This window comes from Nuphar pumila, chromosome 8 (assembly GCF_984573655.1).
Source record: "Nuphar pumila chromosome 8, dmNupPumi1.hap1.1, whole genome shotgun sequence".
Taxonomy (NCBI): Eukaryota; Viridiplantae; Streptophyta; class Magnoliopsida; order Nymphaeales; family Nymphaeaceae; genus Nuphar; species Nuphar pumila.
Window position 1 is genome coordinate 7,067,303 of NC_143256.1, and position 12,883 is coordinate 7,080,185.

The 12,883-nt window shown below is 41.1% G+C and overlaps 1 long non-coding RNA gene across 2 annotated transcripts; it reads right to left on the reverse strand.

Moving 5' to 3' along the window:
* Positions 1–526: 526 nt before the first annotated feature.
* Positions 527–1,955, reverse strand: LOC149829529 (uncharacterized). 2 transcript variants are annotated; one of them, XR_016433569.1, is made up of 3 exons: positions 1,696–1,955; positions 944–1,044; positions 527–838 (listed from the first exon to the last, which is right to left on the reverse strand). It is a non-coding gene; the product is annotated as an uncharacterized LOC149829529 (long non-coding RNA). The 2 variants fall into 2 exon arrangements; XR_016433568.1 differs by having other exon boundaries at positions 944–1,088.
* Between the last annotated feature and the right edge of the window lie 10,928 nt (positions 1,956–12,883).

Below are 12,883 nucleotides of genomic sequence, written 5' to 3' on the forward strand. Positions count from 1 at the left end.
CAAATGGATACAAGTAGCAGATTTAATTCTCTTTGTTGATAAATATACTCGACACCGTTCTTAAGGGATACAATGCTGGATTTCTCTCCAACAAAATCAGAAGAGATATTCAAACACCCAAGTTGAAGAAGGCAAATTTAAAATCGCTGTATATTATATAAGCATGATCTCTGAAGATGGTTAGAAGTTCACATCCCCATCAACTGTATTCAGAAGCCTTCTGATTTAAAGGCCAAAAAGACACGTTCTTTTTTTTGGGCTATCTTTTGGATGTGAAAAGAAATTCTTTCTCCATTTGAACAAGTCTGTACAACCGAGAGCAGTAAGGGCTCGTTTGTTTGTCACAGAAAGTGGGCGCTTTTCACGGAAATACACCAAATATACAAACCGCTGAGATGAGAATTTTCTTACGTTTTTATTTTTCTCCTTGAAAGAAGACTGTTTGATAGCTTTTGAAGGAATGGCACTGAAAATGCCTTGGATGAATATAGATCTCAGAAAGTTTAGAACTCTGCTAAAGTTTGTGTAAACTATCATAAATGTATAATGGCTTTTAATTGCCTGAAGTACTCATTTTAGACGAAGAGATCTTTGCATCTTCTTTTGCAAAGTACAGGGGAGATACAATTACATGAACAAACAATCGAATATGTTATAAACTAAAAGTTTAAAGCTTCACCGTTAGAAGGCTCTCCCATGAAACATCTTGAATCTCTGTAGCAACAAGGAAAAGGACGAATTAACTTGGCCTTATGCAAAATGAGATGGTAGCATTTGTCATAGTGGACTAAATTTCTGTAGGAAAGCAGAAACGGCACTCCAATATCCAGCCAACTGCCTACAGAAAAGACTGTCAACAGATTAAAACCTTTCTCTCTCTCACACACACACGCACATGTGCATGCACGCACAGCCATACACATATAGAGCATGTTAAACTCACCTGAGCTAGAATACCATTTCCAGTTTGGCCTTCAATAATCAAGCCATCAGGAAGACCAATAATTGCCCATGCTCCATTAATTGCTTCAATTGACGTTGTCTCTTCATTAAGGTCATTTTGCACAAGTAAAAGATTCAATCAGAGTCTGTTTATGTTAACTGCAATCAGTTCTGGCACTCATGATAACCATGAACCAACATAACCATGAAAATTCAACCACAACAGTAAAAATTGCAATATTTCTAGATACTTAAGATTGGAATTCGAATTGCATCTAATGAAGTTAGCACTTCCAAGGCCAGTATCCATAAGCATTTCAAGAACACTAGGACATTGAGCACTTTCCTCTGCATGTGGACCAAGATACCCACTCCCAATCTTGCAAAGGTTGCCAGCTCCTGAGAAAAGCCTAAATTCTATAAGCTTAGTCTTATAGGTTCCTAGACTGCCATCACCAGAATGTGAGCTTGTTGGCATCACCCCTTGCGCAAGGGCCGCCTTCTCCTAAACAGAGAGAGAGAGAGAGAGAGAGAGAGAGAGAGAGAGAGAGTTCTGAGCAATCAAAACAGCAAACGGAGAATATCCCACACTATTAAACAAAGAAAAGTAATAGCAAAACAAGAGAAAAAGGGAATCAAAACTCTGCATGAAACGATAAACAAAATCTGTAGGAAACCTAACTCCCTTTCGAAAACCTAAAAAAGGGAAAGAAAAAAAAGGAGGAAAAGACAAAAAGGATCCCCAAATCTCACCTCTTTTTTCTTTTCGATCCAACCGATCGTCGGATTCCGAAACTCCGAGCTCCTGGGTGGTGATGAAGTAGGAAGTGGGGAGAGAGTTGGTGAAGGTGAGGGTGGGGTTGGAGCCACTGGCTTTAGTGGAGGAGCGTGCTCTCTCAATGGTGCAACCGGTCTTCTCAAGGGGCCTTCTGCTTTTCAATTCCTGATTGTGGTCAATAATGGCTTCCTGGGGACCCCTCTGATTGTGGTGGCTGAGGAAGACGATGAGGCTGAGAGAGGGGAGGGTTGTGTATGTTCGCCCCCGATGATTCATTGAATCCCACGTCCGTGTTCGGGGGATCGAATGAGCGCCACGTATTCATGCACATGGGGCTCGTATTCCCGTGTATGTTGACATAACTTTGCATCGGACTCTAGTGCTGTTGCAAAGACTTAATCACCCTTACTTGCTTTTCTTGCCCTTAAATGACGGTTCGAGGAAATGACAAAAATATCCTTCATTCAAAAGTTGTGAAACGACGGGTGGGGAAAAGGACAAAAAAGTCCTCCATCCAGAAAGTTTGATGTTAACCATTTAAAGTGGAGACGTTCGCCTGCGCCATCTGTTGTAACAGTTGCTCCCATTATCAACGCAAACTTTGCCTTCGTCTCCAGTCGAGCTTTCCGCCTTGTTTTTTATCCTGTTGTACAACACACTGTCGCCTTCTCGTGCCTGCCTTGTGTTACAAAACATTCCAGTGTCTTCTCTTCATTTCTGCTGTCGTTAGGCATCATGGAAGAAAGCAATGATTCACAAACATTCCAACCAGTGCCATTAAGGCACCGTGAGTAGCTTTTCATCTCATCATGCTATCGATGAAGAAGGCATGTCGTCTTGTGTGCCATTAAGGCATTGTTTGGTTATTGCAGGTAGATCTTGTTATTACGAAGGTTAGAAACTTATCGATATTTGTAAGACGCTAGGACCTGTTGACAAGAACGCTTGTTTGCAGATGCTAGGAAGGGCCTCTACCCCATCAGGTATCCTATAGTCACTCATCATATGCATTGTATCTCAAACCGCTGTATTAGTAACAGACTCTCGTTTTTGTGAGATACATTTTTGTTAGTTAATATCGATTTGTTTGCTATTATGTTCAAGTTCTTCCTTATCGATTTGTAATTTATTGTGCGATATATTTATCGACCTTTTAGATAATATGTTTTTGTATCGTCGAGTTATAAGTTATAAATACTGAACTGCCGTATCGATTTTCAATATCTGACAAATCGCTATACATATCGTTTTGTAAGATATTATATGTTTTGTAATATGTATTTGTAAGATATTTGTACACAGACTTTGAAAACGTTTGGGTGCAGAAACACATCTTGACACGCATGGCGGGGCGATTTTCGCATGCATATCGTTGCTCTCTCAGCGACTTCTATTGAACTCGCTTTAGAGCCTCGTGGATATTATGAGAACGTTATCGTCAACACACATGTACGACATGTTTATTTTATTGGCATGGTAAGCGACACGTCGATGCTCAGCATAAGCAAACATCAAACCGCACTTGCTTTGATACTTTCATTCATTAAATCGTTGCTTTGACTTGCGTAACCCTAGTGGTATCCGTTCTTATATGCATCCTGATTAAATCGTAGTAAACCTATGCCGCTTGCTAACGGAAATTGATATATTGCTTACAAAACATTCCACTGTCTTCTTTTATTTGTCGTTGTTGTTAGGCATTAAGGAAGAAAGCAATGATGCACAAACATTCCAACCAGTTCCATCAAGGCGGCGTGAGTAGCTTCCCAGCATCATGCTATCGATGAAGAAGGCATGTCGTCTTGTGTGTCATTAAGGCTTTGTTTGGTTATTGCAGGTAGATCTTGTTCTTACGAAGGTTGGAAACTTATCGATATTTGTAAGACGCTGGGACCTGTTGACAGGAATGCGTGTTTGCAGATGCTAGGAAGGGCCTCTACCCCATCAGGTATCCTACATTCACTCATCATATGCATTGTATCTCAAACCGCTGTATTAGTAACAGACTCTCGTTTTTGTGAGATAATATCGACTTGTTTGCCATGTTGCTGCAAACACAAATTGATATATTGCTTAAAATATTATTGAGCTTATCATCAGGTTGTAATAAAGACGATGTAGCTCAATCAATAGAAAGATCTGGAGAATTGAATATCTATACTTATGACCCAACTGAAGAATTGAACATCTGCACTAACGATGCACATGAAAAGAAGGGTGCAGGCATTAGACCCACTATTGACTTGAATGTTCCAGTGAAAGAAATGCAATTCAATGATGAGGTAGACTACCATGACAGCGCACATAATAAAAGTGTATGCACCGGGAATGTACACGGAAGTACACCTGACTTTAATGTTCCAGGAGAAGAAATGCAATTCAATAATGATCCTGATTTTGATGTCAGTACACTTAATAAAACCGTAGGAACTGAGAATGTACATGGAATTGCACTTGACTATGTTTCTGTAGAAGGAATGCATTTTAATAACGAAGAAGATGCCTATAAATTTTACAATGATTATGCCTTAAAAGTTGGCTTCAGTGTGAGAAGGTTTTCTTGGTCAAAAAATGCACAGGGTGTCTTGGTTAGAAAGACATATGTTTGTACCAAGCAAGGTTGGAAGAAATAAATGGGAAATCCAACTAGGAGCACGTCAGAATCAAGATGTGGATGTCAGGCGAGATTGGTTTTGAGAAGACATCCGAATGGGAAATTTGTCGTGCGTACTTTAATCAGTGATCATAATCATGATTTATCTGCATCATTTATGACTCCTATGCTAAGGTCACATCGTAAAGTAACTGTAGCTCATGTTGCAATGGCTGAAATAGCCGATAGCGCCAGCATTGCACCAAGGAAGACATACAATTTGTTTACCCGCATTGATGGTGGTCGCGAAAATGTGCCATTCACACCTTTGGATCTTAGAAACCACTTGAGCAGGAAGAGGACAGATAACATGAAGAACGGAGAAATATATTGTTTGGTTCGTTACTTACAGAATAAATCAAGCAATGAACATGGTTTCTTTAGTGCAATGCAAGTGGACGCGGATGGATATGCCGTGAATATGTTTTGGTCAGATTCAAGGTCTAGATTAGATTATGAATGCTTCAATGATGTGCTTGTGTTTGATACTACAGTAAAGATTAACACTGAACAGTGGCCATTTGCGCAGTTTGTAGGAGTGAACCATCACGCACAGAGTTGTATATTAGGCGGTGCTTTTGTGTATGACCAGACCAAGGAAACCTTTGAGTGGTTGTTCAGAGTATTTACATAGGCAATGAACGGGAAGCATCCTGAAACTGTACTTACAGATGGTGATCACGCAATTGCGGCTGCAGTGCTTCATGTGTGGCCAGATGCACATCATCGCCTGTGTTTGTGGCATATCTTTCAAAATGCAGCAAAGAACATAGGACACATATTTAATCAGAATACAGGGTTTGACAAACATTTTACAAGGTGTGTACTTCATAGCGTAGACGAGGTCACCTTTAAGTCAGATTGGGACAAAATGATTAAGACATACGACCTTGCTGACTGTCTGTGGTTACAAAATTTATATGCAGAAAAAGAGAAGTGGGCATTGGCATATGGAAGACAATACTTTTGTGCATGTATGATAAGCACACAAAGAGCCGAATCTATGCATGCCACGCTGAAGAAAACCTTGTATTCATGTTTAACAATATTTCGTTTCATGGAACAATATGAATTATTTGTAGACGGTCTAAGACAGAATGAGCTTGAACAAGACGTGAAATGCTTCAATACACGACCTCTAACTTTTGGCATGAAAATATTGATGCGACCTGCAGCTCTGTATACACTAACTGTATTTGAATGGATCAAGAAAGAGGTGTTGCATGTCATGAATTGCAAAATAGAAGAACTGGTGCAAACCGAGAATATGCACAAATACCATATTTTTTGTCAGGGCGAAAAGCATCAAGAAAGGCAAGAAGTGCATGTCACGTACAATGTCGACAACGGAAGGGTAGAATGTTCGTGCAAAATGTATGAATTCAAAGGTATCCTTTGCTGTCATGCATTAAAGGCACTCAATCAAGAGAAGATACAAGAAATACATGAGTCTTACGTAATGCGAAGATGGACGAGACGCACGAAGATTGAAATGCTCGTTATGGACAATGCGAGTAAATCTGGTGTTGACGAAAAGTGCCACATAGCCTCCCGTTACCAACAACTGTGTAGGTCATTCATGCATGTTGCTGATTTGGCATCGAGAAGCGAGGAAGGCTATGCATGTGTGAGAAAAGCTGCAACGGAGTTACTTGAAAACGTGGAGTTAATTCACATTAAGTCTGTTGCAGCGAATGAATACCAGCCGAAGATAATGGGATCGAACAACGTAGGTCAAAATCATGTCTCGCTTGACACTCCCGAGAAGTTGCGCCGAAGCGTAAACATTATCTTCAACAAGTCAGTAGTGAACGTTGTTGATTATGATGGACATATTCATGAAGCGCAGGGTATCAAAAGAAAACCTGCCTCTGATCGCAGTCGTCGGAGGGCAAAGGGTGCACTAGAATTGGTTGGCAAGAAAAGGACTAAGAAACAACCAACCTGTAATAAAAAACAACAAAGCCCTTCGAATGAACAGGTATGTAAAACATTATATTGCTTCCCATTGCGTGAAGCTTGTCAAATAGCTAACTCGTGTAATGTCCATCATGCAGCAATACCCTGCAGAAGTACCGGCAAACGTTCAAACCTACATTCCTCCCGACCAGATTTCCGGCAACGATCGCTACAGGTTTACAAGGCTTTTGGTATGTAATCAATGTTGCGAGGAGGTATGCATTTCTTGTGAAACTTAATTCAGTGTCTAATATTTTGTCTTTCATGACAGGCTATGATGCAGTCGACAAATAGGTTTGGGACACAGGAATCTCGTGTGGGCTATTAACTTAGTTGTCATGCCTCTTTGCATGACCCGATCTCCACAATGCCGGATTTTTTGAGAGTTTATAGTCGTTTGTCATTGACGACTTGCGGTTCGTGGTTGAATTTGTTCAAATCGATAGATAGTGGGGTTTTGCTTCTGCAGGAAGGCGAATGATGACATCACTGTATGACGATTTGTGGTTATCGTTGAATAGCGATATGTGGCATCGCAGCGTAGAATGTTGTTGATTATTGTTGGACTGTCAATCTTAGCGTGATGCGAAGGATTGTTCAAGTGTGCTGTGATGTGTGGCATCGCAGCGTAGGACTGTCAATCACTGTGCTGCGATGCCACAGATCGCTATTCAACGATAACCACAAATCGCCATACACCTCCAGTCAACTTCTTCTCCAGCAAATCTTTCGCGTTCCTGACACCTCCACTTGCCTTTTGAAATCATTATTGTTATCTTGTGAAAAGTTGTATCCATATATTATAAATAAAAGGCTACTCAATGTGTATTTTCCAACGGATACTCATAAATGTTTGAGTTGTCGTACAGTATTCATTGATCATGTTGGTTGAGCAGTACATCTTTTAGGTCATAAATAGTCGCACAAGCATTAGAAGGTGTGTTTGTCTTCATCTTCGTGAACCAGCAACAACCAAACCGACGGTTCCTTCATAAACCTGGAGATCCACCCTCGAACATAGAAAATTATAGTCGGTAAGGCAGACGAAGACAGCTACACGACCAACAATGGCGAATCATGGGTATATTGTCTACACATAGTCTACATGTTCAGCAAAATCCGTCTCTTTCATGCATTTTTTGCGATTTGTTTTTGTGTACTATATAATGTAATTTAAATATCGGTCGTTGCAATATCCGCATTCATTTCAGACGAACATCCACCCACGAAGTTGGGCGAAAACTTAGTCAATCACTCCTGGAGGACATCAACCGAATGCGCAGTGAATTCGCACAATGCAACATGATCAGTAATTTTGTTAGTATGAAACTAGTAGTAGTTGTCTATAAACGTAAGCCATGTGTACGTATGATCAATACAACACCATATTTGCTGCAAACAGACTATGTCTGATTTCGTAAATTATATTAAAAGCAACGCACCAAGCCAGTCTGTGAGCGTCGTCAGCCCATATTTCATGGTATATCGGTTGTATTTTATGTTGCTTTTCATTATTGATTTAGTCCAATTGATTCGTATGTTAACGTTGGTGTTAGCAATGTTTTTTCAGTTTGCAGACTATATTACGTCGTTTGCCATACTCCAGTGGATTTCAAGACGACAAACCTTATTGGGTTAACGGTAATCACTGCAGAGACCTTATGACAAGTGAAAAGGTAAGCAAACAAACCTACAGTGCAATATTACAGCGTGACAGTGGTAACAACATTTTTTTGATCTATTTGCAGATACTGATTCCTACACTCTGGCAGTCTGAAAAACATTGGGTCTTATACGTGATGGATTTACGCGAAAAACAACTATGGTGCTACAATTCGTTGGAAGTTGACAGTGGTTTACGGCTAGACATTTTCCATCTCGTAAGATTCCATCTATATGAGTATCGTGTAGTGTACTGGGGTCATGAATTTACTTTCGGTCGCATTATTCTCAGATCGGTTTCCTCATAGCCATTTTGGGAGTCGATGTCAGCGAGTGGATCTATCGCACGGCATACCATGCTCCGCATTAATGAAAACAATGTCATGCCAGAGGGCTATTCTGAATCGTAGTCAATGCGATTGGACCGAATCTTTGGGTCTCAAATAAATCCACAAGTACGTCTCAAGGAATCGCCTTAGGTGTACATTACCGTCGGTTCATCAATACAGCGATTTCTAAGAACAAACCTTTCTTATTGATAAGTTCACGTAATGCGATATTTAGAAATATCTTTCGCCGTACAGTATTCTTCATTGCTTAAGAACAACTTTACCAGCATTGGTTATGCGTATACAACACAAAACTATTTCTGAATACAATTTACTTTTCATAGAACACCCGTCAATGGAACGAGATGAACACCCATCACCGGAACGACAAATCCACTTAGACCTCGCTAGGGAGAGGAAGAGGACTTGGCGGAGCTCCTGCTGGCCACCCTCAGCGCGACTGCACTGACTGGGTTGCTGTCGAGGAGGACAGCGAGAACGGTGATGGAGGGGCTCGTTAGGTTGTACAGACAGAGCAATCGATAGGTTTCACTTTATACTATTCTGTCTGCCGTTCATTTTAAACTCAATCAATTTTCCGCATATTTCGTCGCGTATTATCGGCATATGTTCCTGCAACAAAGTAGGTAATGTGAAACCAATATATAACAGGAATACCCAATAACATCGGATACGAAGCTCATACAGCGTGGAAACAAGGTTCTTCTCCATTGTATATTGCTTCAATATGCTTCATTACGAATATGCCACAATCGACCCCATTACTTTGTAACGGAGCATCGTCAGCATAGAGCAACATTCACTCACCAATGTCGACACCCATTTGCCCGTTAAGAAATCCTGCCTGTGAAAAAGGGATAATATATTACAGTCCGGTCCACCTCGAATAGCTACTTCACCTTTGGGTACAAGCTTACCAAATGCATAGCATCGCGTTCTATGCTAAATTAAATGCTTGCGTTCGAAGTATTCAAAAATACGTCTTTCCATGCCGCTCATTAAGTTTTAAATATTCAAAAATACGTTTTCCACGTGTGATTTGACATTCGAACAATACCCACAAATCACTATGCTGCGATGCCACAGATCGCTCTCTGACTCAAAGCACGAAGTATCCAGCGATGGCAACAAATCCTTTCCTTATCTATTGATTATTTAACACAAATACCTTTTCACGATTATCGTATATGGATACAAACCTTTGTGCCGTCAGAACTCGTTAAATTATTGTTCATGGCTTAGATCGCCAATACTTTGTGCGCTATTCTTTCGAGGCGAAGACAAATACAGCGATTGCTAAACAGAAATGCTATATCTTAGCGATGCCAAAGAGGTTAGGCAATGCCACGATTTCTGAAGAAACATCTATTTTCGTTTAAAGTTTATTTATTACCGAGACCCAAAGTCGGAAAGATGTAATAATAAAGAATTAAACAGTAAAAGAATTTCATGTTACCGCAACTCATTATACAATTACAACAAATGTATAGCGTGATAAAAATGAAAATCTAGGATTTATTCTGAGTCACTGGACGAATCTGATGAAATTTCATAGACTTGTCTCTCACTGTTTATTGGTGGACTGTCTATCCTGGGTGGCCTCTTCGTTGCGAAACCTTGCCTAAGAAGACTGGTCATCATGTCCACCACTGCATTCAATTGAATGCCCATAGTGCTTACTTATGTCCTTAATTTCTTATTCTCCCTCTCAATAAGTTCGAACCTTGCGGCAGAGACAGTCTTCTCTTTTAGAGCAAGTGTTCGGTCTTCCTCATGATTTGTTACTGATGGACTAGTCGTATTAACTAGAGCGAGACGACGTTTTGGTTGTAGAGGCTGGGCTACAACATGAGAAGGGACAGTTGGGAGGCATGGGTTGACAATTTTCTCAATCTTCCGATTTCGCCGCATTGGTTCCCAATAGCTTTCGAAATAGAAGGGATCAAATTGTCGTCCTTCATGATCATACGGTACGGCAGGGAAACCACCTGAGTTCCAATTTAATAATTCGTCCCTGTAGCGATCTCTCCAATTCACGTGCCTGCCCCCACCAATATTCATCTTTTTTCTCACCTCCAAAGGCTTATTTGGGATAGACTGCCCTAAGCCAGATTGTAGGAGAACTCGACTACCTTGATGCAACTCAGCTTCAAAATTACAGAATAGCCACAAATCGCGGTCAGACAATCTGGCAGCCTCCGCAACAACGTCTTCATCATCGCCCCCATCTCCATAAGGTCTCCACAAAACCTGTACATTGGTAATTCTTTTTAATAACGAATGACAAATATATTAAAATTTATTTACGCATGATATGGCAACAACGATATGCACTACGGAAGACAAACCTGCAGGGATGTATACTTAAGAATGCTGAACATTACAACGATTTATAATACTCAATGGTAAATGCTGACGCGATTGTAAACAATTTTAGAACGTTTACCTCGTTTAATTGCAGCCCATCTAAAATGGACTTAGCATTATAAACTGCGACGTTTATTCTGGCCCAGCGACCGATCTTTGGAAAACCATAAATCGGAGGGCCACACCGTGGACGCAATGGGATAATATGTTCCAACGCCCAGGCCTAACAAAAAAAATATTATTAGCAACGCCACAGACTGCAATGAGATTTGTCTACAAATACTAAGTATGTAATCAACAAATACCTGAACAAATGGCCAAAATCCGCCAACTGTTTTCGTACCATTACTCGCACGGTGGAGTTGACTGTACAGGTGTGCGAGCATAGCGGCACCCCAGGCATAGTTGTCGACTTCGTCTAAGTCTGCCAGGTACTGCAGCCACATGGAACTTATTCTCGAACCAGAACAATCGAAAAATAATGTAAGAGCAAAAAAATATAGAAGGAAGCCGCGCAACTCTTGGTCAGCTGTTTCAGATGCACAAGTAGCGGAGTGGCCTTCCCATTTATTATGAAAAACTGAGACCTTCATTGATGTGGAATTGCTTCCACCAGAAATACATTGACTTCATTCGTTCATCGACATTCCTAGAAGGGCAGTGCAGTTTTCCCTTGCGTTATAGTTTGAATGCCGTAATAGGACAGCACTGTCATCGCACTTAAGGCCAGTGATCCTCGCCACATCTTCTAGAGTCATGGTGATCTCAAAAGAATCAAACTGGAATGTGTTAGTCTTATCATTCCACTTATTTACCAGGTGAGTCATGGTATTCCAGCAAGTTTCAAAATATTGCTGGTCCAAAAGGCCACCGAAGTGCATATTTCGTAGTCGGTCCTTCTGATATGCACTCAGTTGACCATACCAAGACAGAACTACAGACCATTGACAGCGACCTCCGAGCTTTTCACCTGGTGCTCTACTTCACCTGGTGCTCTACTTCTTCTGTGACCTCCCTGTAACACAAAATAACATATTATTCCTACAAATTATAAATTACTTTCATTTGTACTTATAAATACTATTCTACTAACCGCTATAAATAATATCGATTGCAGACATACTATAGCAGTAATCGTTATAAATATCAATACCTAACACAGTAATCGTTATACCAAAATCGCTAAACATATTATTAAATCTTCGCAGACAGGACGGATATATTTACCTTGGTCGCTATTTTCTGTTGTTCTCCCTCCAACCTGGGACTTTCTGGTGGGTCCACTACCTCCAACTGTCTTTCAATCTCCATCTCTACCGGCTTTACCGTCGCATGCCTTTCTCTCGCCTTCCTTTCTCTCGCCTTCCTTTTCTCATCCTCCTTCTGCTTCCTTTCTCTGTCCCTATTCTCCTCCTCCTCCTTCTGCTTCCTTTCTCTCTCGCGTTTCTCCTCCTCCTTCTCCTTCCTTTCTCTCTCCCTTTTCTCCTCCTTCTCCTTCTCCTTCCTTTCTCTCTCCCTTTTCTCCTCCTCTTCTGCTTCCTTTCTCTCTGCCTTTTCTCCTTCTCCTTCCTTTCTCTCTCCCTTTTCTCCTCCTCCTCCTTCTGCTTCCTTTCTCTCTGCCTTTTCTCCTCCTCCTTCTCCTTCCTTTCTCTCTCCATTTTCTCCTCCTGCATCCTTTCTCTCTCCTTTTTCGCATCCTCCTCCTTCTCCTTCCTTTCTCTCTCCTTTATCTCCTCCTCCTTCTGCTTCTTTTGTCTCTCCCTTTTCGCCTCTTCCTCCTGCTTCTTCCTTTCCCTTTCCCTTTCCTTTTCTTCCTCCTCCTTCTCCTTCAGCCGCCTTTCTTTCTCTTTGATTTCTTGTTTCCTTCTTTGCCGCAATTCTTCCACCTACTTTTTCCTTTCCCTTTCCTTTTCTTCCTCCTTCTCCTTCCGTCGCCTTTCTTTCTCTTGCAGTTGTTGTTTCCTTCTTTCCTGCAATTCTTCCTCCTGCTTCTTCCTTTCTCTTTCCTTCTCTACCTCCTCCTCCTTCTCCTTCCGTTGTCTTTCTTTCTTTTCCTCATTCTCCTTTTGCTGCCTTTGCATTTCCTTAGCTTCCTCGAACTCCAACTCCCTCCTTCGCCTTTCCTTTTCTTCCTCAAACTGAGGAATATTCTGTTCCTTCTCTTCCTCCTCC